Here is a 24311-nt window from a genome sequence, read left to right on the forward strand (position 1 = left end):
ACCCTGCCCCCCTCCCACACTCCTCCGGCGCTCTGCTTAAGATTCTCTCTCTCCCTCTGCCAATCCCCTGTTCTCTGTCTAATAAATAAATAAATAAAGACATCTTTAAAACAAACAAACAAACAAACAAACAAAAAACCTACGGAAAGGTAAGAACCCAGAAAAGAACACCAACAACTGAAGTTTATTTTCCTCGGGTTTATTTTTCCTTTTCAGTAGGAGTTCGTTTTCGATTTTACAAAGCCCAGGCATTTTGCCCAGAAGACAATAGCAAATAGATTGGTTTGCTGCGATGCAGTCAAAGTAAATGGAAATTCAAATGAACAGTTTTTTGTAAAGACTCACAGACCTAATCAGAAGCTTGAATATCCTGTCCACTGGTAACGCAGAGGGAACTGGATTCAAGTGCGTAGCCACAGGCAAGTTTGGGTGAATAGCTCACTGACTTCCTACTTTATAATGGTCAAATATTTGGATGTTATGGAGATAAGTATCAATAAGGTTTTCTACAGTTCTCAAAAAATGATGTTGTGGGCTTTCAGGCCTAAGCAGAAGGATGAAGTAAAAAAGCTCAGAACAAAGCCTGCCATCCTGCTGTCTTCCTCCCTGATGCAAGTCCCGCAGCTTCATCCCAGAGGGTCGCCTGTCGGGAAGGCAGCTGAATGGATAGTTCTGGATTTGTGGTTATTACTCGGTTTAAATATTGTGAATTAAATAATGATGTCATTTTATTACACACTTAAATATGCTCCAATAAATGTAATAGTTTAATTGTGATTGAGTTGCAAGAAGTTTTTACATTTTTTTCATTGTTAGCATATGAGAAAGCAAATTATTCATCTTAATTTCTATGTCTTGAAAAATGGTGACTTATCCTTCTCACAGAAAAGTATTTTGCCTTTTTTTTTTTTTAACTTTTTGATCTTAGAATGTATCAGAGTTTCCTAAGTCCTTGCTCTAGTCAGCTTCCAAAAATTACAGTGCTGCAGGCTCTAAGGGAAGGAAAGGGCTGGCCTGGCCAGTGTGTTCTTGTCAATTTTTTCTAAACCAGTGAATACCGTAAATACCATTTTACAGATATTTCTTTGTTATGATAAAACATACTGATTAAGTTAGGGAAACATTTGTAGTTCTTATCTCCTCTTATAATAATGCCTACTCTGGATATAACATAAATCATTGACTCAACCAACAATGTTAATATATTGAGTTCATACTTTGTGCCCATGCTGTTTATCTAAGAATCACCATATGCACTTCTAAACATTGGTCTCAGCAATGGGAAAGTTTTCTTAATTTACAATTTTTCCAGGATCTAGCATAGTGCCCAGCATGTAATACTCAATGAGTGAAATAAACAAATGAACAAGCCTTAAACAACAAACCAATAGTGAAGTGACTTCATGCTAAGGGATACTCCGTAGGCAATAAAAAAAACCAAAATAGGGGCGCCTGGGTGGCTCAGTGGGTTAAGCCTCTGCCTTCGGCTCGGGTCATGATCTCAGGGTCCTGGGATCGAGCACCGCATCGGGCTCTCTGCTCAGCGGGGAGCCTGCTTCCCCCTCTCTCTCTGCCTGCTTCTCTGCCTACTTGTAATCTCTGTCTGTCAAATAAATAAATAAAATTTTTTAAAAACCACCAAAATAGTCCCATAGTCTCTGACTTTAAATGTGTCCTTCCTGGGGCCCCTGGATGCCACAATTAGTTAAGCATCCCATCCTTGGTTTCAGCTCAGGTCACGCTCCGGGATGTGAGATCGAGCCCAGAGTTGATCTCTGTGCTCAGCACGGAATCTGCTTAAACCTCTCTTTCCCCCTCCCTCTGCCCCTCCTGCTTTTGTGCATGCTCTCTTGCTCTCTCGCTTTCTGAAATAAATCTTTAAGGATTTTTTTTCTTTTAATTTATTGGACAGACAGATCGCAAGTAGGCAGAGAGGCAGGCAGAGAGAGGGGAGGAAGCAGGCTCCTCATCTAGTAGAGAGCCCAATGTGGGACTCTATCCCAGGACCCTGGGATCACGACCTGGGCCGAAGGCAGAGGCTTCAACTCACTGAGCCACCCAGGCACTCTGAAATAAACAAATCTTTAAAAAAAGAAAAGAAAACGGTCCTTGTTAGTGACAAATATAAGCAGTGAAGGGAACAGAGGGAAAATACAACACACACACACACACACACACCATTTTTGTGAAATAAACACCACTCCTATGAAAAAATCTAGGACCAAACTACATTACCTCTTGCCAGGGAGGTATCGAAGGGCAGAGTGTGAAGGAGAAACTTGTATTTTTGGATTACTTTTCAATAAACCTCTATTTTGGGAATTAAAAACAGCAACACAAGCAATGTTAAAACTTGAGAAGACAGTAATATAAGTCCATGACAGAGGGTTGATGCCTCATTGCAGAGACAGTAACACCCAGAACAATTAGAGAATAAGGCTGTTCACCTTCTGGATTTGGAATTTTTTTTTAAAAAAAGATTTTATTTATTTATTTATTTATTTGACAGAGAGAGAGAGATCACAAATAGGCAGAGAGGCAGGCAGAGAGAGAGAGGGAAGCAGGTCCCCTGCTGAGCAGTGAACCTGATGTGGGACTCGATCCCAGAGTGAGCTGAAGACAGAGGCTTAACCCACTGAGCCACCCAGGTGCCCTGGATTTGGAATTTAGATACTCACTTTGTGCCAGGCCCATCCAAGGGCCAAACACCTACCATTTATTGAGTACTTACTGTATGTCAGGGACTATGCAAATTGCTTTAGCTGTATTATCTCATTTAATCCTTTAAGAAATGACCTGAGGTAGGTGTTCAAAATGCCTTCATCTTCATAAGAGGTAACCAAAGATAAGAAAGATTATCATTGTGCTGAGATCACACCCAAGTAAGTGGTATCACTAGGACATAAACCAATACTTTGGCTTCAAAATGCATACTTTGTTTTTAGATTTTTATTTATTTGAGAGAATGGGAGAGAGCCCATGTGTGAGCAAGAGCACATGTGTGTAGGAGCAGGGAAAGGGGCCGAGGGAGAAGGAGAGGAAGAAGCAGACTCCCCAATGGGCGCAAAGCCCGATGTGGGGCTCCATCCCAGAATCCCAAGATCATGACCTGAGCAGAAGGCATAACTGACTGAGCCACCCAGGTGCCCTGAAAATATACACTTTTTAACTACTATTCCTTAAACTGCACCTACACAGATATAACTCTGATTTAACAACACTGACTTTTCTTTAGTTTTTAAAACATATTTATTTTAAATGTTAACAATAAGGTACTGTTACCATATTATAAAGCAATTGAAAAATGAGAAAACATAACCACTGTTAACATTTTGGTGTCCCTTCCTTAAACTTCTATTGTTTAAGATAATCCCAATGACATCGTACAGAGGATTCTTTTTCGGATTTTTTAAAAATTCAGCACTATGTCATGTATTCTTTCCTCACAATGATCATATTAGTATCTCTATCGTAGGCCCCCCAAATGTATGTGCTTGTGCAGGTATGTGTTTGTATTGAACTTCGTCTCAATCTGGTAGTCTGTTAATTTGGGAGTTCCTGATAATATCTTTGCATTTTTCTATTCATGAAAAGTCTTGGACTCTCTTTTTTCTATTAGTACTACTATAACTTGTGTGCCAATGTTCTACATTAAATAAAAATGTTTTGCGTTTTCAGAAACATGAAAGGTACCGTGCACCACGTTTAAGATCAGTATCCATCTACCTCTGACCTGAAGGAAGACAGGGAGGTGGAGGGAGGGCAGCTACAAGCTTTGCAGCAGTCCAGGTGCGGAATGTGACTGCATGAGGAGATGGGAATGCAGGACGTGGACTGGATTTGAGGTGTAATGAACAGCATTTGCAGATTGATCAGCTTCAGAGATAGAGCCCCCAACGACTCGGACTCCTGTTTGTTTGCTTAAGCACTTGGGTGGATGGGGGTGCCCTTTACCAAGACAAGGGACACCAAGATAGGAACAGGTTTGTGAAGACAGAGACTGAATTTTAAAAAGGAGTTTGAGATGTGGTTTGTATAAATAGAGTTGTCAAGTGGGCTGCTGACGTTAGTCTGGAACTCAGAAAAGAGGCATGACCTGGAGATACAAATTTTAGGCTACTCAGCATGTGGATAATAAGGAAGCCACAGGAAAAATTGAGATGGCCTGGAAGCAGCATCCAGAGTAGGAAGAGAAGAGGTCCAAGAGAAGCCAAATATTACAACACTGGTAAAGGAGAACACTGCAAGAGGGACCTAAAAATACATAGGAAGAAAACTAGGGGATGTAATGTTAAGGAAACTGAGGAAAAGGCTATTTGAGAAAGATGGAATGGCCATCTACATTAAATGCTCCTGAGTGAGCAGGTAAAATAAAGACTGAAAAGGTCCCTGGTACTGCTGACATGGAGGTCACCCCTTAACCAGGGTGGGAGTGGGGGTGGGTTTTGCAAGGTGGAATGGAATCTGATTGAGTGGGAATGAGAGAGAGCTGGAGCTCATAGGGGGCCAGCTGGGGTTGAAGCTGACCTGGCTTTCTGGAGAGGAGAAGGAACAGCTCCTCTCCTACAGGAGGGAAAAGGGAGAGAAAAAGAAGCATGGGAATCATGTTTGTAGACACATCTAGGAAGTTGCAATCCTTGCCCTCCATGCGTCTTCTCTGTGAGTTCAGAGGTATGTATGAGCTTTCAATTGTTGCTGTAACAAATCACAGGTTTAGGAGCTTGAAACAACACAAAGGATTAGCCCCTGATTCTGCAGGTCAGTAGCCCTCCAGACTCTGCTGGTTTCTCAGCTCTGGGTTTCCAGAGGACTGCAATCAAGGTGTTGACCAGCTGGGTTCTTATCAGTAGGCTCTGGCTAGCTTCCAAACGTGTTCCAGCTGTAAGCAGACTCTAGTTCCTCCATCTAGTTGCAGAAGCAAGGTCTCTGCTGCCCTGCTGCTTGACAGGAGGGGCCCACCTTGGCAGCCAGAGGCATCTGTCCCAGAGCCAGCAACAGAGTGCTGAGTCCTTCTCACACTTGGAATCCTTCTGATTTCTCCCTCTGCTACATCTCTTCACCTCAGCTAGGGAAAGTTTACTGTTTTTAAAGGACTCCTGTGACTAAATTGGGCCCACCTGGATAATACTACATACTCTTTCTATAGTAAAGCCCATAATCCTAATTATACTTACAAAGTCCCTTTTGTCATGTGATGTTACATATTCACAGGTTCCAGGAATTAGGGTGTGGACATCTTTGGGGACCCATTCTGCTGACCACAAGGTGACATCTCAACTGAAAATAAGGAAGTGGGAGCAGTGGGTGGTTTTAGAAAGAATGAAAACAGTTTGAAGTAGCCACACTGGAGAGTAAGAACATTTACCAACTAGAAAAACATACATTTGGCAGATGGAATGAAGACTGAAGTCAGGGCCATGGAGGGTAAAGCGTGTCCTTCTCTAATAGCAGGCACAGGCACAGAGAATGGGGCCGGTAGATGGGAGGGAGGGAGTCTCTCATAGTGTCAATGAAGCAATGGGTTAGGGAATAAAAGATGGTCAGGGAGAGAAGCAGAAAGAGGAGGGGGATGATGGATAAGGGAAAAGTAAAAGGATCAGTAGCCTAGAGATCCTGGAGACACCGCAGAGATGGGAACCGAGGGTAAGAGAGGGAAGAATTTGGAAGCACAGAGGATTGGGTGGTGAGATTTACGAACTGCTTCTCTGAGCGGTTTGGGCAACGGCAGGGCCTGAAATGTGGCTGTGAGTGGGTGGATGGGGTGGAGGGAAGGAGAAGAAAAAGAGTTCCGAGAGCTAGAAGACCAAGTCTCAGGGAAGACGAAGTTACCCAGAAGGAGGGCCAGACAAGGGGGAGAAAAGACAGCTGTGAATCAGGTGCCAAACAATTAATGATGAGTTGGAATAAGGAAAGGAAGAAGATAATATGGAAGATGGGAATGCCTCAAAGAAGCAGGGCATTTCATGAAAGCCTGGCATCATCTCAGTCCAGAAGTATCTCTAGAAATTAAAGAGACACAGACTCGACTTTTCAAATCCAAGATACATAGAGTGTGAGGAGATCACTGGATATTCTTGACAGGCTGCAGAGAAAGCCTGTCCCAAGACTGAAGTTAAGGCCGAAAAATATAAGGAAAACTTAGAGACACAACTGAACAGATAGGAGAATTCGTGATTATAAAGCAGGAATTTCCAAAGTTATAGGAGAAGGGTTTAGGGAGCCATGGGTAGAGTCAGGGAGATCAGGGGAAATAAATCACAGAGTATTACAGAAATAAGTATATGGAACTATGTACGTAGATGGAATAGGTAGGTAAGTGGGGCGGGAGGAGGTTTTCTCTCTAAACTCACCCTCCACCCTTTCTGGAGCTGACATCTTGGACCTTTTCTTAAATCCAGGGCAGTAAAAGGTAGTCTTGTGTAATTTAACTAAAAGGAGACATACTTATTTAGGGTAATAGAGTTCAGAAGATAATATGAGATTAATCTCCATGCAAATGGTCTCATTTCATATTGGTTGTCCATTCAGAGGCCAAACTACTAGGAGGATCTCTGCTCCTCTCCGCTTCCTCCCTTAGGATCCAAAATACACTAACTGGCCCCTAACCACCTGCACTTAGACATACTTGACAAGGAATGACAAATCATGACAATGTTTTGGGAATAGGCAGGAGAAAAAGGGCTTAAAGTTCTGAGCAGCTCTTCTTGGGGAAGAGACAGAGATCCAGTAGGGATGGAGGTTGGGGGTCGGTGGGTGTGGGGATGCTTTACTGCTCAAGATAGGAAGTAGGTAGTACACAGCTGTGGATGGAGAGGGAGTGGGAAGGGAATCAACTGACTGGACTGAACAGTATCGAGTCCTCTCCCAGTACTACTCAGGAGAATCCAGTTGGTTGAAATATAGTACTTGAACCAGAAGTTAGGGCTGGTCTAACCTCTGGGGTCTGTGCATATGCTTGACTGGCTAATGTGAAGATTGCTTTGTTTTTACTGTATAGCACTTCTACCATAAAGGCGTGAGTGTTGGGACCGCAAGGGAAAGGACAGAGATAGTTCTGAGACTCTTGGTGGGTAGTGGGAACAAGTGCTTTAAAAAACTCAGCTGCAGGGGCACCTGGGTGGCTCAGTGGGTTAAAGCCTCTGCCTTCGGCTCAGGTCATGATCCTAGGATCCTGGGATTGAGCCCCTTATCGGCTCTCTGCTCAGCAGGGAGCCTGCTTCCTCCTCTCTCTCTGCCTGCCTCTATGCCTACTTGTGATCTCTGCCTATCAAATAAATAAATAAAATTTAAAAAAAAAAAACTCAGCAGCAGCAGCACCAAAAAAAAAAAAAAAAAATTAATGACCATGATATGATTCCTAGATAGATTAGCCTGGACCAGCATTGCCTGAACTTGCCAGTTTCCTAAGAATCATCATCATGTGAAGCTCACCCTTGACTTTTGCATCTTCAGGGGGAGGGATTCCAGGCACCATTTTAAGTCAGTGCCTGAAATGGTTCTTTTTCTTTTTTTTAATATTTTATTTATTGGGGCATCTGGATGGTTCAGATCATGATCCCAGGGTCCTGGAATCGAGCCCCGCATTGGTCTCCCTGCTCAGCGGAAAGCCTCTTTCTCCCTCTCCCACTCCCCCTGCTTGTGTTCCCACTCTTGCTGTGTCTCTGTCAATTAAAAAAAAAAATCTTTAAAAAAAAAAGATTTTATTTATTTATTTGAGAGAGAGAGTGAGCAAGAGAGAGAGAGAGGGAAAACACAATTCGGGGTTGTGGGGGAGGGAGAAGGAGAGGGAGAAGCAAATCTCTCAAAGATGCAGGGCTCAATCCCAGGACCCTGGGATCATGACCTGAGCCAAGGGCAGACACTTAACTGACTGAGCCACCCAGGCACCCCACCTGAGATGATTCTAATGTAGAAAAAAAAAAATTGGACAATTCCAGCCCAAGGCAATGATTCTCTACGTTTTTCCCTATATTGTTTAGCAAACTGCACTCTTCCTAAAGAAATACTAGCCAGAGTTCTTGATCTGGGATCATGCCAACTTGGAAGGGGCTATCAGAATCACAAGGCAGTCTGGAGTTAGGTAAGAAGGAGTGGGGAAGGGAGGTGGAGGGGGCTTCAGCTTTAACCAGCTTCACCAGGGACACTGAGGCTCCTTTTCGATAGGGAAGGTCATCCCTCACCACTCTACTGCCAACCTCCTTCTCTGTGTGAGTCATGGGTCCAGACTAGTCTGTAGGAAGAGAATTTACTAACAAGCTTAATAGATAAATTCTAATGTTTGGAGTGTTCTGTGACTCTGATTCTTGTGAATCAGTTTCCAGCAAAGTTGAATTTTAAGCCATCCAGACTAAAGACCAGACTTCACAGGCTGGTGCCCACACCAGGAAAGTGACCCCTTGGAGGACACATCTGGCAGCCTGCTCACCTCCCAGGGCACACAAACTCTCTCCATTGGCTGCCTCTCCAATTGTTCCTCCTGATTCTATTCCAGTTAGAATGTGTACACATACAACCTCCTCCATGCGCTTTATTAGGGCACTGTATGGGATTGTATCACCTTACCCCAACTTGCCCTTTTTAAAAGGAATTGCAAATTAGACTTGCAATTGAAAATTAAAACAGGCTTTTTTTTTTTATTTTCCTGATTTAAAACGTGAAGGAGGATGATGTTGCTGGAGGACTTTATGCCGATCTGACATTCTAGCTGTTAGTTCAAACCAAAACGTCTAATGTGCAAGTACAAAGTCCACCTGTTTATACAAGCCCTTGCTTGTATAAGGGAGGTATTCACTGTGAAGGGAGGTAATCACTGTGTAGTGTTGTGCTTTCTATGTGGAAGTATCCAGCCAATGACCTTAATTATGTAATAAATCCTGGATCAATCATACCTATATCATATACAAGTTCCTAGTAACTAAATATAGTCAGGAATAAGGAGACATGGAAGGTGAATAATAACAGAGGAAAATCTTTGATTTCCCAGATTTTCAATTCTTCCGATCTTTGGCATGTTTTTAGGTAGTGGCTAGTAAAGATTATATTATATGTACAATTTGTAATTTTGACGTGAAATAACACCTGCTTTTACACTAATGTTGGCACTGAAAAGAAGCCAGGATACTTTCATATATCATTAAGTCATTTATTATATCTTTGCAACATCCTCTTAAAATATGATGGCTCCTTAGTCTGCATTCAATATTTAATATGAATGCTTTAAGATTCAGAAGAAAGTGATTGCCTATAATTTTTAAAAACATTTTCTATTTTTTTGTGTTTTAATTTTTTTAAAAGATTTAATTTATTTATTTCACAGAGAGAGACACAGCAAGAGAGGGAACACAAGCAGGGGGACTGGGAGAGGGAGAAGCAGGCTTCCTGCCCAGCAGGGAGCCCAATGCAGGGTTCAATCCCAGGACCCTGGGATCATGACCTGAGTGAAGGCAGACACTTAAGGATGGGGCCACCCAGACGTGTGTTTTTTAAAATCCACTGTTTTCTGTTTAACTTCTTAACATTATATCACTTAGTCCCACTCCTAACCTGGCATTCTTCATTCTCCTCTCTCCCCTGCCCTTGCCTTTTCTTAGCTAATTTTCATAAATTAACCTTGTCCTTCTTTTAACCATCTGTTCCTTGGTCTGGCTTCATTTACATATTTACTTTTCTGCTGATTAAATCTGAAGGAAAAAAATTATCTTTTATATATATTCTAGGTTTCTCCACCTAGCAAACTGCTGCTGATCAATAAATACATTTGATTTATTGTACTTTTCATCTGTTTTGACTCCCTCTGTCCCATCAACATTTATCAAGTACCTACTGCATGCTGAGTTTTATAAGGGAGACCAAAGGTATAGCATATATCCCTGGTTTCAAAGTGTACTCAATACAGGACACCCAGGTGACTCAGTAGGTTAAGGGTCAGACTCTTGATTTCAGATCAGGTCACGATCTCAGGGTGGTGAAATCTAGCCCCTTATCAGACCCCATGCTATCTGCTGGTCGGCTGGAGATTATCTTTCTCTGCCCTCTCCCACCATCCCATGTGTGTTTGTTCTTTAAATAAACCAATCAATAATCTATCTATCCTCAGAGTTGGGAAAATAAGATGAACATATTATAGTTGGGAAAATAAGATGAACACATTAGAATTACATTTATCAGAATGGGATCATATTTCACCCAGAAGTAATTTAAAACTTAGTGTATTTATTTCACATTTATTTTCAAAAGGTTTTCACCCCAACTCACGGACCACATGACAATCTGCTTAGAGCCCACTTTAATTGTGTCTACCAGTGCCAACCACTTCTGGCTTCCCCTTCCCCTTCATTTCTAGGATAACACCCTTAGCCACATACTAGTTAATTTAAGTGGTATATAACTAAATTAATAGAAAAGGCTAAGAGGAAAACATAGAATAATAGTAATTATATTCACCAAAATGCTGCACCATAGGCATGTACTCAATATAGTCAGGGTCTTGGCAGGACAAAGTTGTCAGACTCAAAGAGATTAAGTGAAAAAGAGTTTAACAAAGGGACTCTGTATAAAGGAAGTAGCCGTAGAGGCCAGTACAAAAAGGAAACAAGAAATGATGACCAGAAGTCAGGATCACCTCTGGGCCTAGGGAAAGACGTCTGCAGCACCAGTAAGAGCTAGCACCATGAGAAGGGGCTGCTAGACAGAAGCTGTGGCCTTAGGGGAGGAATGTAGCCATTCAGACTGCCCAGAGTCAGGTGAACAGTGATCCTGACCTCTCCCTTCTCTGCCCGCAGATTTCCTTCTGGTAACTGACCCAGAGGGAGGAAGGCCACATGGTGCAGTCAGTAAAGTTCAGGGTCCAGGGTTATAGAAGGGTGAGAATGGATCTGGAAGGGCAAATGGAGAAGAACCACCATGGCTCCTTCCAGAGTTTTGGGAGTCCATGAAAGGCCTGTTTATGGTAAGGTATTTCTAAATGCTGTGAGCTCCATCCAGATCCTCCACTGGGAGACATAGTAGGGCAAATTTAAAAGACCAATGACAGGACGCCTGGGTGGCACAGTTGGTGAAGTATCTGCCTTTGGCTCAGGTCATGATCCCAGGGTCCTGGAATCAAGTCCCACATCAGGCTTCCTGCTCAGCAGGGAGTCTGCTTCTCCCTTGGTCTGCTGCTCTCCTGACTTGTGCTTTCTCTCTCTCTGACAAATAAATAAAATATTAAAAAAAAAAAAAAACCCAAGATCAATGACCTCAGAGTTTAGCTTAACCAGTCACTCTCCCAAACCCCTCCCTTATACCAACTACTATACAGATTAAATGTAGCCCAAGTTGTTAACATTGTATCTGCTGTTACTGAGGTGGGAAAATGCTCTTTGGTCAGGCTTGACCTTATCTTTATACAAGGGCCAATTAGGAGAAAAAGAAGCCATCGTGAAGGTAAGGTGAGCAGTTATGCAGGTGTGCCCTGGATAATCCCAAGTTAAACCACACATGCAACAAAAACCATTCTAAGTTGTGTAATTCAAAGAGTCCCTAAATATCCTTTCCTCTGAAATTTGCAGATAACCCATACTCAGGATCTTAATTAATTAGAATCAATCATGGAAACATTCTAAGGGGTACAATGTCACACAAAAGGATTCTTGAGTGGCACGATTTGCCAACTGCTTAGTCAATTAAGATTCTGGGGCCCTAAAAAAAAAAAAAAGACTCTGGGGCCGTTTGCCTGTAGCAAATGACCTTCTCTTGGCTATGTAATCTGACCACAGATTCCCAGGCATTGTCTGTTGATAGCAGAGTTCTCTGAAACAACTGGGCTTTCATCAAGAAGACGGTGAAAGGAAAGCAGCCTGCTCTTCCCATCTCCGCCTACTTCCTGGCCTCCAGTTCCACATCATCTGGACCAAACTGTAGTCATTTTAAATACAGAATCATCATGATCAATACTCTCTGCTATAGAGCTGGTGAGGATAGGGAAGCAAGTATCGCATTCGTCAGTGAGGTCACGGGTCCCCTTCGCCAGAGCAAAGCAGAGCTTTCCACCTGGAGCGTACAACTGTAGTATTTTCTTTGTTAAAGAAGAGACTGAGTTAATGGCTGAGGGGAAGAGAGGTAGGACCTCGACAGAGGGTTTTCAAAGAGAGATAAATATTTGAGGTAGCTGCTTTCAGAAAAGAGAAAGGAAGCTGGCAAAAAATAAGTAAAAATTTGCCAATGTTGAGAGCCAGGCTGAGGAAGGAGCTCATAAATATATCATGAAGCGAATCCGCAGAATGATATCTTTAACACAACTGTGCCAGGACACCTGGGTGCCTGAGGAGAGGCCATTAGATGGTTTTATTGAGGACCAGCAGTTGGAAGAGCATGTTTAGTAGGGTAAACTGGTGAGAGTATTAGGGCAGCAGGTAGTAATAGGGCAGCAGGTAGTAAGAGGAGGGACAGAATTTGAACCTCTCAGAATAGGGGCCCTGCCTTATTTTCTCGGTCCTTGCTGTATCTCTGGTACCTGGAGCAGAGGTCTCTAACCTCATCTGTGGATTAGAATCTCTGGGAGAGCTTTAGAAATCCCTGATGCCTAAATGGCACCACAAACCACTTAAACTGGAATCTCTGGGTGGGTCCCAGGCAGCGTATTTTATAAAGGTCTCTGAATGAGTCAGTGTACAGGCAAGTATGAGAACAACTGGTCTAGAACAGTATCTAACAAAGCAAAAACTTAATACATTTAGTTCAGTGAATGAAGTAATGGAATTAGGGGCTAAGACTAGGAAAATGGATAAATACTGAAGTCTCTGTGAACTTGAAGTGCAGGGTTGAGGCCACTGCTCTCAGAGGGAGAGAGAGGGATTGCAAATTTATCATCTTGGAATGGACATAGTTGCAAGAGATACGATTTAACAATGTTGGCCAAGGGGATTTTGCGTGGGTACCACAGAGTGACGCTTGCTACTGTAACAGCAGTTAAAGATCTGAAGTTAAGGTATTGGAAGGTTTGTGGAGTTAATAATAATAATAAGCTGCACAGGGGATTGCCAGAGAGGAGGGGAGGAAGACTTGATGGTCATTGCTCTCAGGTTGGATGGACATTGACCTCAAGTGAACTGGTTCTGACCTAGGCTTCCTTCGGTTAACTTAATGACACCCAAATTCCTGTTTTTCAGCAAATTCCTCAGGCCCTCTGAGTCTGAGATCACCTTTGCTTCCCTGGGACTGTATCCATCTGACACTAAGACAAACATACTAAAGACTTATTGGGAATTACTTCATTCGTTTTCCTACTTTCAAAAAAAGTATCAGGCAAAGGCACTGAAGGCTGGTGATGCAATCGTAAAAAGTGGGAAAGGCTGCCTAAATCCACTTCCTTCGCCTACTAATTTTGCCTGAGGCTATTGTGACCCAGGTTTCTATTGAACAAAGATGGCACCAGAAACCAAACCCATAAAACTCTCTTCCACAATGGTTTAGGAAAGAAATACGAGGCCAATAACGTCTAAAATGTCAAGTCTTCTTATTTGCATAAGACATATATTGCTTACTTATCTTATCACAACCCAGGACTTCTGTATTGGATTATGCCGGGTCACATTGAACTCTCATTGGGAATAAAACGACTGGGGTGGGTTGGGTTCCCAGGAAAAAACTAGATACACCCTCCCCATTGCCCAACACCCAAGTTGTTTCCAACGAACTATTTTTAAGTAGTTGGATAAAGTATGGTCAGGTGGTGAAGAAGTTGGTAACTCATTATTTTATTTCACGAAGAAGTACTTGTACTTCTCCTCCCAGTGAGGTAAACATTAACTTTCTAGATGGAAAGCTGCAGTCCTAGTCATCTCTGCAGCACTCCCGTCACATGACATGTCTGGGGGCAGCTCCAGATGGCAGCACACAAAACAAATGGTATGAGCCTCAAGCAGTATTTGATTAAGAATTGTTCTCAGGGTGCCCTGGTGGCTCAGTGGGTTAAGCCTCTGCCTTTGGCTCAGGTCATGATCTCAGGGTCCTGGGATCGAGCCCTGCTCTGGGCTCTCTGCTCAGCAGGGAGCCTGCTTCCTCCTCTCTCTCTGCCTACTTGTGATCTCTCTCTGTCAAATAAATAAATACAGTCTTTAAAAAGGAAGGAAAAAAAAGAATTGCTCTCTTTATGGGAGATAATCAGCACTCAAACCGGCAAACTTGCTGGTGAACTCTCAGGAGCATGCTGCCCTGGTGGGATGTTTTGGGAAGTTGCAGGAGAACCAAAAATACCCCTCTTACCTACCCCTAGGTAAGAGGAGGTAAGCCAAATGAATGGTCACAGGAGACTCTCTATTCCGGGGAGGGGAGTGAATAGAGGACTTCAAACCGAGGCGGCAAAGTGCTCACGAAAGTGGCAGGATTAAGGAAGGAAGCATACTAAATCTCTCTATCCCTTTGTCCTTCTCCTGTCCCAGGGCACCCCTTTCCATTTCTCACTTAGAACCTACAACAGGCAGCTGCTTTCAAAGAATTTCCTGCCTCTGCAGGTGGCCCTCGCATTCCATGTCCCTTTCTTGCGGCAGTCAGGCTCTTTTTAAAAGGCGGTTCTGGTTTTATCACTCCCCTACTTGAGCCCATTACATGTCACCCATCTCTGACAATGGCTGAAAAGGCCCACTAGAGCTTGATTTCTGCTTACCACTCCAGTTTTAAAGCTTGCCACTACCCACTCTCATTCTTCGCTCTCGGAACCTTCCAGTTTGCTTAACCCAGTGGCTTCACCTCTCTGGAAACAGTGTCTTCCACTTCTTTTTCTGGCTAACTCATTCTTACTTACCAAGACTCAATTTAGATATCCTAGTGGGTGCCGGTGTGGCACCCTAAACTTCCCTGCCAGGAGTTATTACAGCCCTTTGGCTGTTAAAATTATCTGTCTTTCTTGCTGGCCAGTATTAGCACACACTGACTATTTAATATTCGGGCCATACCCTATCAAGCATTTCCTTAGTGTATCTCCTGTGATTCCCACAACAATCCTGTGAGAGAGGCACTTGATTACAAATCACTAAGCAGTGGCTTATGTGAAGTCATTTGCTTAAGTCCTATAGCTAGAAACTTCCACAGAGCAAGATGTTGGTCTTGCCTATCATTTGATCCCTAGCATCAAATGTATATCAAGCCTTTAGTAACTAGCACTTACGTTGCCTTTAGAATGTACTGGGCATGTCACAATTTTGTATATCAATAGCATGAGGAACCTGAGGGATAAAAGTTAAATGATGTGCCCATGGTCACAGAGCTCAGCAGCCAGGCTAGGATTTAAACCTAAGCAGCTGGCTTCAGAATCACTACACTCTTAACCACTGCTGTATTTTTCCTTTGCATGAGCAGAAATATTAAGCAAATGAATTAAAGAGTCAATAAACCCAAGCAAATTGAGGCCTCCATTTACTAAGGTAATTCATTAGTCTTAGGATTGCTCCCATGAAGTCCTTTACAGCACCAACAACAGAGGGGTGAATGCACAGTTCCTATAAAATGAAAATACGTCTAAAAGAAAATTCTTTTTAACTGGCAGCATCCTGGGTTACTGAGTAGTAAGCAGCGATTTAAAAAAAAAATCAACTAAAGTTTCCTTCTTCTTCTTCTTTTTTTTTTTTTTCACTGAAATATGTACTCAAATGACATTCTCTAGAGAAAATGGGGAGAGAAATCCAATGGAATTATGGTGAGAAGTGGAAGTCAACCAACTATACTGGAAGAGAACTGCTGTGGTCCAGGGAGGGGGAAAAAAAAAAGAATGGAAAAATCCTTGCAGTTCCTAACAAGGCAAAAAGTTTAGTTTGGCCTTGTCAAGTACAAATAGAACTTGGGTGGCAGAGAGAAAAAAAGCAAAGGAATGCTTTCCTAGTTGTGTTTTTCTCCCTTCCCCAAATGGAAAATTTTATTGGTGTTTCTTCTGATTTCTGCATTGTTTTGGTGGTTTCTCCCAGAGTGAATTGTTTTAAATGACCATCTCAGCATCTTTTCCTTCTTCTTTATAAAATAGAAGAAATTTAAATTAATGGGAAATATTTTTCTTTAGGATAATGACTTGGAGCCTATGAAGGCAAGAGTGAGAGGGCCCCTCCCCTAATCATCAAAGGATATGTCCCAGTGGTGTTGGTGGCTTCCACATAGGAGACCCTTAGTAATTGTCATGAATTTGATGCCAGGACCTTATTTGACTTGGTTGCTCTCTCTCTCTCTTTTTTTTTTTTTTTTTAGAGACAAGAGACAATGGTTGTTGACTAGGAATCTTGGCCTGCAGGTGGAAAGGAGTTCAGAGATGAGGGTAGGATTTGTGGGTATGTGAGAGATATAAAATAGGCAGTTGGAGAGGTGAGTCTGTAGACCAGAGGAGAGATGAAGTCTGGAAATATCCATGTAGGGTGGAGAATAGTTAAACCAACGAGAATCTGAAGAAATTACCTAAGGGCAAGTCATGACTAGGAAAGAGAGGTTCCAGTATAAACACCTGGGAAACTCCAACATTATGTCCTCAAGTAGAGATGGAAGATGGAGAAACCAATAAAGGAGGTGGGTGATTAGAAGCAGCAATGTGGGAGAAAACCAGCAGATGTCTGGAGAGGAGTGCTACATGAAGGAGACAGGGACCAACAGAGTCCTCTCCTACTGGGTAGCTTGGTAAGAGACATTTAAGAGCCTCTACCACACTGGCAATCACAGATATTTGCCATCCTTGGTAAGGACAGTTTCCGGGGAGATGGAAGCTAAGGTGGAGTTCACCAGAGGGCTTGAGGATATGAGATGGACTGTATCTTAATACATTTCCACCAAGTAAGAAAAGAGGAACAACAACAGAAAATAAACCGCGAGGTCAAAACTAACGGGAAAGGAGAAAACAGCAGGTAAGGCACTGTCGATACATTTTTGGAAGATGGAAAGCATACGAAGCAGAAGCTGACTTGACTCAGTAGGGCACGTGGGATATACGCTTAGGTAGCTGGGGGCAGGGACAGGGTTGGGGAATTTTGAGGAGAAACAAATCAGTTTGCTCTGTAGAGCTCTTTAGATGTTCTGCGCTTGGATCTGGCAGGTACTTCAGAAGGTGGAGGTGAGTGCCTGGATGAAAACAGAGATGCTGGTTGAAAGCTTTTATACAATGATGAAGCTCACTGATCCCTTTTCTTAGATGATCCAGCCAGCTGACTACATTCCCACGTGCCCCCAGCCTGCCCAGGGAGTTTTATTCTCTGGAGAAAATGGATTAGGGAGACACTCTTGACTTCAGGACATCTAGTCCAGTGAAAGAACAGGACACGGCGTGGAGTTGTAGGCATGCAGACAGAATGAAGATGTTCATGCTACATTCCCAGAATTCTGTCAACAGACTGGAAAGCAGATTGGAGGATTCTTCTCTGGAGAACCTAAATTAACCCTAAGAAAAGACTGACAAAGACTGATATTTTCAGATTCATCTGGTGAGAAGCTGCTGTCTTAGTCCCCTCAGACCACTATACCCAAATGCCATAGACTGGGTGGCTTAAACTTGTATTCATTTCTCTCAGTTTTGGAAGCTGGGAAATCTGGTGAGAGCTCTCTTCCTGGCTTGCAGACAGCTAGTTGTATCCTCACATGGTGGAGAGGATTTCTTTCTCTTCCTCTTCTTATAAGGCCACCAGGCTTATTCACTTAGAACACCACCCTTACCACCTCACTTAACCTTAATTACCTCCTAAAAGCTCTATCTCCAAATATAGACACCTTGGAGGTTAGAGCTTCAACATGAATCCAGTGGGGCATAGAATTCAGTCTACTGCAGTAAGTAATACATAAATGTCAATAGTGAGTCTTTTAATACATTTTAGGATCTATTATCATGGTGGGATGATCACGATCAATGCAAGGGGATCCAACAGAAGAGAAGAGTGAAGAGGTTGTGATGCCCCAAGCGGTTGGCTCAGTTGATTAACTGCTTTAACTCAGAATGATCTCAGGGTCCTGGGATTGAGCCCATGTCGCTTCTCCCTCTACCCCTCACTCCATTCATGTTCACTCTCTCTTGCTCTCTCTCAAATAAATAAATATACAAAATCTTTTTTCTTTAAAAAAAAAAAAGACTTTTAGTACTAGCCGGATATTTAAAAGTTGTGTGTATATACTGTAACTCTGTAAAATACATGAAACGAAAGGAGAGGAAAGGGGATGGGAAGTGTGGAAAGCTCTTTTAGGAAGCTTTGCCCCCAAAGGCGAACAAAGGTATGTATACAGCAGCTCCAGTATTCAAGGGTGGACTTAAACATTTTTTAGAAATTAGAGTAATAATACTTAGTTAACAAATCAAATAGTGCAGAGTTTATAATGAAAAGCAAAATTTCCTGCCCCACCCTTCTAAGATCATAGCTGTCTGTTCACTTATTTTTTTTTTTAAGATTTTATTTATTTATTTGTCAGAGAGAGAGCGAGCGAGAGCGAGCACAGACAGACAGAGTGGAAGGCAGTCAGAGGGAGAAGCAGGCTCCCTGCGGAGCAAGGAGCCCAATATGGGACTCGACGCTGGGATCATGACCTGAGCCGAAGGCAGCTGCTTAACCAACTGAGCCACCCAGGCGTCCTGTCTGTTCACTTATAGAAATTGAAACATTTAGGGGCGCCTGGGTGGCTCAGTGGTTAAGCCGCTGCCTTTGGCTCAGGTCATGATCTCAGGGTCCTGGGATCGAGACCCGCATCGGGCTCTCTGCTCAGCAGGGAGCCTGCTTCCTCCTCTCTCTCTCTCTGCCTGCCTCTCTGCCTACTTGTGATTTCTCTCTGTCAAATAAATAAATAAAATCTTAAAAAAAAAAAGAAATTGAAACATTTAACATTCTCTTTCAGTGAAGTTCGGGTGTACATTCTCCCACCCTGGAAGAGGAAGGCGCACATAGGATATCCACAAAGGGAGAGGAGGGTCTCACTAGCCTGGGAGCCACGGCTGGGCACAGTCGCTTTGCCCAGGTTTTACCACCGGAGCTGGGTGCCCCTTCAGAGGGCGGGACGCTCCGAGGGGAAGGAAGGAAGCAATCAGGACATTTCTGTGATCCCTCAGAATCGGTGTCCTCATTAGGAAGAAGCCTATTCCAAGAGGAAGGAAAAACCAGTTCCGTGTGTTGCATAGCTTCAAGCCGTTGTTGCACAGTTTCAAATGAATTCCAGAGGGGAAAGGAAAAAGAGGGATTTCGAATCTCTGTCCTTCTTGAGAAAAAAGGCGAGGAGTGGCTCACAAAAGCTTTCTGTTGGTATCACAGACCCTGTGTGGCCATACCCATGAAGAGACACAGAATAGTTCTTGCGGTCACAGCTCTACAAGAGTATTGTACGTAAGGACAGATTTTAGTGCGCTCCAGTCCTTATAGCCATAACAGTATGTTGTAAACACATACTGTTTACCTTCTGGACATTAATGAATTATCGTATTAGTTTAGAAGAACAACCCAAACTACCAAAGATTTCAAAACAAACCTAAAGAGCCCCTAAGGGAAATGACCTCACCGGCCTGCAGATCATTAACTAATGATTTTTAAAGATTACATTTTCAATTATTTGGCATCCTATGCTTCTCCTGTTTCTAGCATATTTAAAAGAATGACAGATCTGCCGAGTTTAATGTAATACAATCCATTATAAAAATTACTGAACTCAAAGGCTATAAGCAGCGCCAAACACAGGTAGGGGCCACTGCCCGGGGATATGAATTCAGTCTGGAGGGAGGTTGTCATAACCAACTTGGGAAGAATCAACCAACTGTTTCCAGAGGGATATTTCAGAGGTACAGCCCAACCGAGACCCAGCTCTCAAGTTTTCCAGGATTCTGTCATACTGACATGTTGGTAGGGGAGTTGAGTCCCTGCCTCTTTTAGCTGTGACACATGGTCACACCAGCCTGGAGGAGGGACACTCTGATGACTTCAGGGACCAGGCAGATAAGTAAAGTGGGATTGATGTTGAGACCCCAGAGTACATGTATTCAATCGAACCTACACTTTTCCGGTAATCCCCCTTATCTCTAGGGCATACCTTCCAAGACCCCAAGTGGCTGCCTGCAAACCCAGATAGCAGCACCGAGCCATATCTACTATATTTTCTCCTATCCATGCATACCTAGATAAAGTTTAATCTATAGACTAGCCACAGTAAGAGATCAACAACAATAATAAAATAGAACAACATACTGAAATCAAAGCTACGTGAATATGGTCTCTCTCTTTTTCAAAGTATCTTTACTTGCCCGTCTCCTGATGATGGGCTGATCTCTTATCTCTTATCCTTATCTCTTATCCTGCATGATAAGAGGAAGGGAGGCAAAAGACATTGTTTGTTGTGACATAGTGTCGGGGGCTGTCAGAAGGAAGAGAATCTCCTTTCAGACCCCTGTTGACTGGGGGTAACTGAAACTGTGAAAAGTAAAACTATGGAGAAGAGGGAGGAAGGCTCTGCATACATGTATACATATACATACAAAACTCACTATGTTGGCCAAACAAGAGTCCTTCTTAGGGGCTGCCAATCTGTGACCCTTGCTCAGCTGAGGGAATGCTACCCCTGTACAAATGCTAGGATCATAACCGACCTCCAGAGTCGCCAGGGTTTCTGACCCTATCCTGGGACAGAACTGATTTAGGCTTAAATATTTAATCCCAAATAACTGCCTATCCTTCAAGTCCTGCGCCAACTCCAGCTTGCCTGTGAAATTATCCCTCTCTCCCTCAGAGATGTAGCCTTACCTTGCTTTGTATCTGTTATAGCAGTCACTGTCCCTTACCGCAATGGCTTGGGTATGTGTCAGTCTCAGCCCTTGAATGGCCCAGCCTTACCTAAAAAGCCATATAACTCTTTGTAGAATTTAAGTGAAGGAACTGCTTAGTATTTTAACTGATATATAGAAATTACAAAAAATCCTGTATCTGTATCCAAACCAGAGTATCTTCCCCAAGTACTCTCTCCATGTTTCCCAAACTAGGGTTCCTCAGAACATTAATCCTGAGAGATGCTTCTTGAAGAGTGCTCTGTGGCCAAACCCATACCCCGATGAAGAGTCATAAAGCACACTGACATTATGAATGCTCTGAGATGATCAGGAGAGACTAAAGAAATGTTTACTTTTTTCATCCAGGGTTTTCTTCATATATTAGACCAAGAGATCCCTTTTTAATAGGATTACTTAATGGCTTGCTCTCAGAATGGAGCCTTTGCTGGGGCAGAGGGGACAGTTTCTGTCCACTGGCTGTTTACCATCCAATCCTCACCATTCATTGTCCTTGGTAAACTACTTGGCTGCTTGTTGCCTAAACTTTATCATCTATAAAATGGGCATAACAATAGAACGGACCCTTATAGGACTGCTGTGAGTATTAAGGGAGTTAATACGCACAAACTATGTGTCTCTGCCTAGATGTGGAATTTAGGTTAGAAAATCAGGCTTCTGGCCTTCAAATTCAACAGCTGAGAAATAAGGTACTTATCTAACTGGTGGCTTTGCTACCAATAAACGCTGTTTAGAGAAGGAAGCGTGTTGATGGGTTTGCTACTATGATCCACCACATCTCTGCCTTACCCACCCCACTTCACTCATTTTGATTCAAGGGTCTCAGTGGGAGGTCAGGAAGAACATGCATTCCTTCTCTGTAGGGGCAGAGTGAACAGGGAAAGTATCTGTCAGTGGTGGATTCGTTGGCTGGGACTGCGGTAACAAAGTATCACAAATGAGCAACAGAGCAACAGAAACTTACATCTTACAGTTCTGGAGGATAGAAGTCTAAAATCAAGGTATTGACCGGACCACAGTCCCTCTGAAACCTCTAGGCAAACAATCCTTCCTTGCTTCTTCCAGTTTCTTGCAACTCCGGATATTCCCTGGCTTATGGCAAAGTAATTTCCACCTCTGCCTTCAACCTCACATGGCATTCTCCCTTTCTCTTCCTGTGCACTTCCCTTAATGTGTGTCTGTCTCTGTGTCTCAATTTCCCCTTTTATGAAGACATCTGTCATGCTGGGTTAGAAACCACACCAAGGCCCTCATTTTAACTAGATTATTTTGGTAATCTAGACCTTATTACCAAATAAGGCCCCATCCTGAGGTGGATGGGTAGGGGTATCTTCTTTATGGGGACAAAATTCAACCCATAACATTCTGAGACCAGGTGTCTAAAATAGAGGAAAAGGGACTGAAGGTAAATTCTGAGACTTCATCACCAATCAGAGACTAATTTCTCCTTGCTTGGGAATCCAGAAGAGAATCTAGAAGTGCTACCAGTGCTTTCTCTCCTTCGAGGGGGGGAATTTATAAAATTTACCCTTATCCCGATGGAAAATGAAGAAGTAGGGAAACGTTCTCCCCACCCCCAAAATGTAGCCCAAGGATAACTTTGGGATTACATAAATCTTTTGGAACTGCTTATGGTCCTACCTTAAAATTTGTTAGTTCCATGTCTCCTGGGGCTCAAGGGTCTATCTGTGTGTACTGAAGAAAACACTGGTTACCTAGACACTGGAAGACTTGAGTATTCCTTGGAGCTGCACATGGGGCCACCTCAATTGGCTCTGCCCTTGGGACCTACGTTCTTTCAGGCCTGATTTTTTTTTTGCAATATCCTCATTGGTCTTAGAAACAACCTTTAGCAACTAATCACAACAATAATAGGTATTTTGATTTTTAATAAAGTTTTGGGGGAGGGGATCGCTATTTAATGAGAAGAAAGTAGAGTTACACATGGGGCAGACAGTGTTTCAAATAGCAATGTATAGAACAAGCCAGGCATTTTGGTCCAGGGAGAGGAGCTGGCGAGTGGCCAATGTTTACAAAATGTTTGACCCATATTGGCTCATTCAATCCTTATGCCCTGTGAAGCCTGATGGTGGGCTGCGGGTTGGGGCAACCTGTCTTCCGAGCTTGCCCTTTTAAGAACTGAGTTATACACCCTCCTCTGCATGAAACAGAGGATATTTGCTTTTATCCTTCTGCTCCAAGAGAGGTTTGTGTCCATTCTTTCACAGTACTTAAGACATTTGGAATTATTCCCTCCCTTGATTGTGAGACCCTCTAGAGCGGGAACTGGTCTACCCTCGTCTAATTTGTTGTCACCAAGCAGGTAAGTTTTCAGTTAAATGAATGAATGATTTTTGGCCAAAGAATCCTTTGGGGATTTTCCTGATCCCCACAGATATTACACTCTTGAAAGTACAATGATTAATGAATTATGATTGCTTCACACCCAGAAACAAAAACTTCCAGGCTAATGATCAGAGAAGAGACATTATGTTGATCATTCTTTGTCATTACTAGAACTTTCCCCACAATTTAAATTAAGAAAGCCCAGTTTCTTCTTGGGTCTCTTTATGGAATTGTCCAGGAACAGGTGCTCAATGCTGGTGCCTTAGTATCTTCAGGCAACCTGCTGAGTGGTCACTTACATGGGCTCTTTCAAGACTCAGTGGGATAAGGTGACTCTCTCAGTGATTGTCAGTAGAGAAACGGGCTAATACGATGCCCCATTCAAACCTGAAGTTCATTTATTTAGTGGATTTTAGAATGAAAGGAGTCGACTGACCCTTGTGTTACAGTCTATTTCTTGTGAAGCACCTGATTTCTGGAGCCCCTATAGCACAGGCTGGGTCTAATCAATTCACAGAAGGAAATTCATATATTAGAAGAAGCTCAAATCAAAATCTGACGGTAACTGACCCTGTGACTAACTTAGGGAAATGGAAGGGGGGAGGAAGCCCTGCCTACTTGCTTATTAAACCCAGCACCCTGGTCCTTCTGTTACTCTAGACAATCTGTTCCTATAGAACGAGGGGAAATAATGTATTCATGGGAAAATAGGTACTGGAGGCTGGTTGGGGGCCAAATGGTAGGAATAGTGGTACAGAATGTGTCTCTTCTGTTTTCTGAACTCAAGAGAGAAAAAAATGGATATGGCTTCTTGGTCTGGTGGTTTCTGACAAGCCTAGATCTTCAAATATTTGTTCAGTAGCTTCTGTTTCTTAATTTAGTCACTTATTTATTAGTGTATTCATTAAATAACTTGAATAACAAACATTATTGTCTACCTACTGTGTGTCAGGCATGTAGCAGCACACTTTGAATATAGAGATGAATGAGACCTATTGCCCATCTTCCACAGTTTAGGGAAGAATGGAACCATGGAAACGGAGTAGACTAGAGAAACACCTTGAAGGCAGGAATACGATTAACTTACTGGGTAACATCAACACATGGCATGGTGGCTGGCACAGAGTAGGCATTCAATAAATGTTTATTGAGCGTCTTAACGAAGGTATTGGTCATCCATTAAGAAAGCAATGATCACCTTTTGGTATTAAATGGC

At 42.8% G+C, this 24311-nt stretch overlaps 1 protein-coding gene across 1 annotated transcript in view; it reads right to left on the minus strand.

The window, feature by feature from the left end:
• The window catches only part of SGMS2 (sphingomyelin synthase 2), a 168598-nt gene that overhangs the window by 85634 nt on the left and 58653 nt on the right, over positions 1-24311 (minus strand). The window lies entirely within an intron of this gene.

Source organism: Mustela nivalis, assembly GCF_964662115.1.
Source record: "Mustela nivalis genome assembly, chromosome: 4".
NCBI lineage: Eukaryota > Metazoa > Chordata > Mammalia > Carnivora > Mustelidae > Mustela > Mustela nivalis.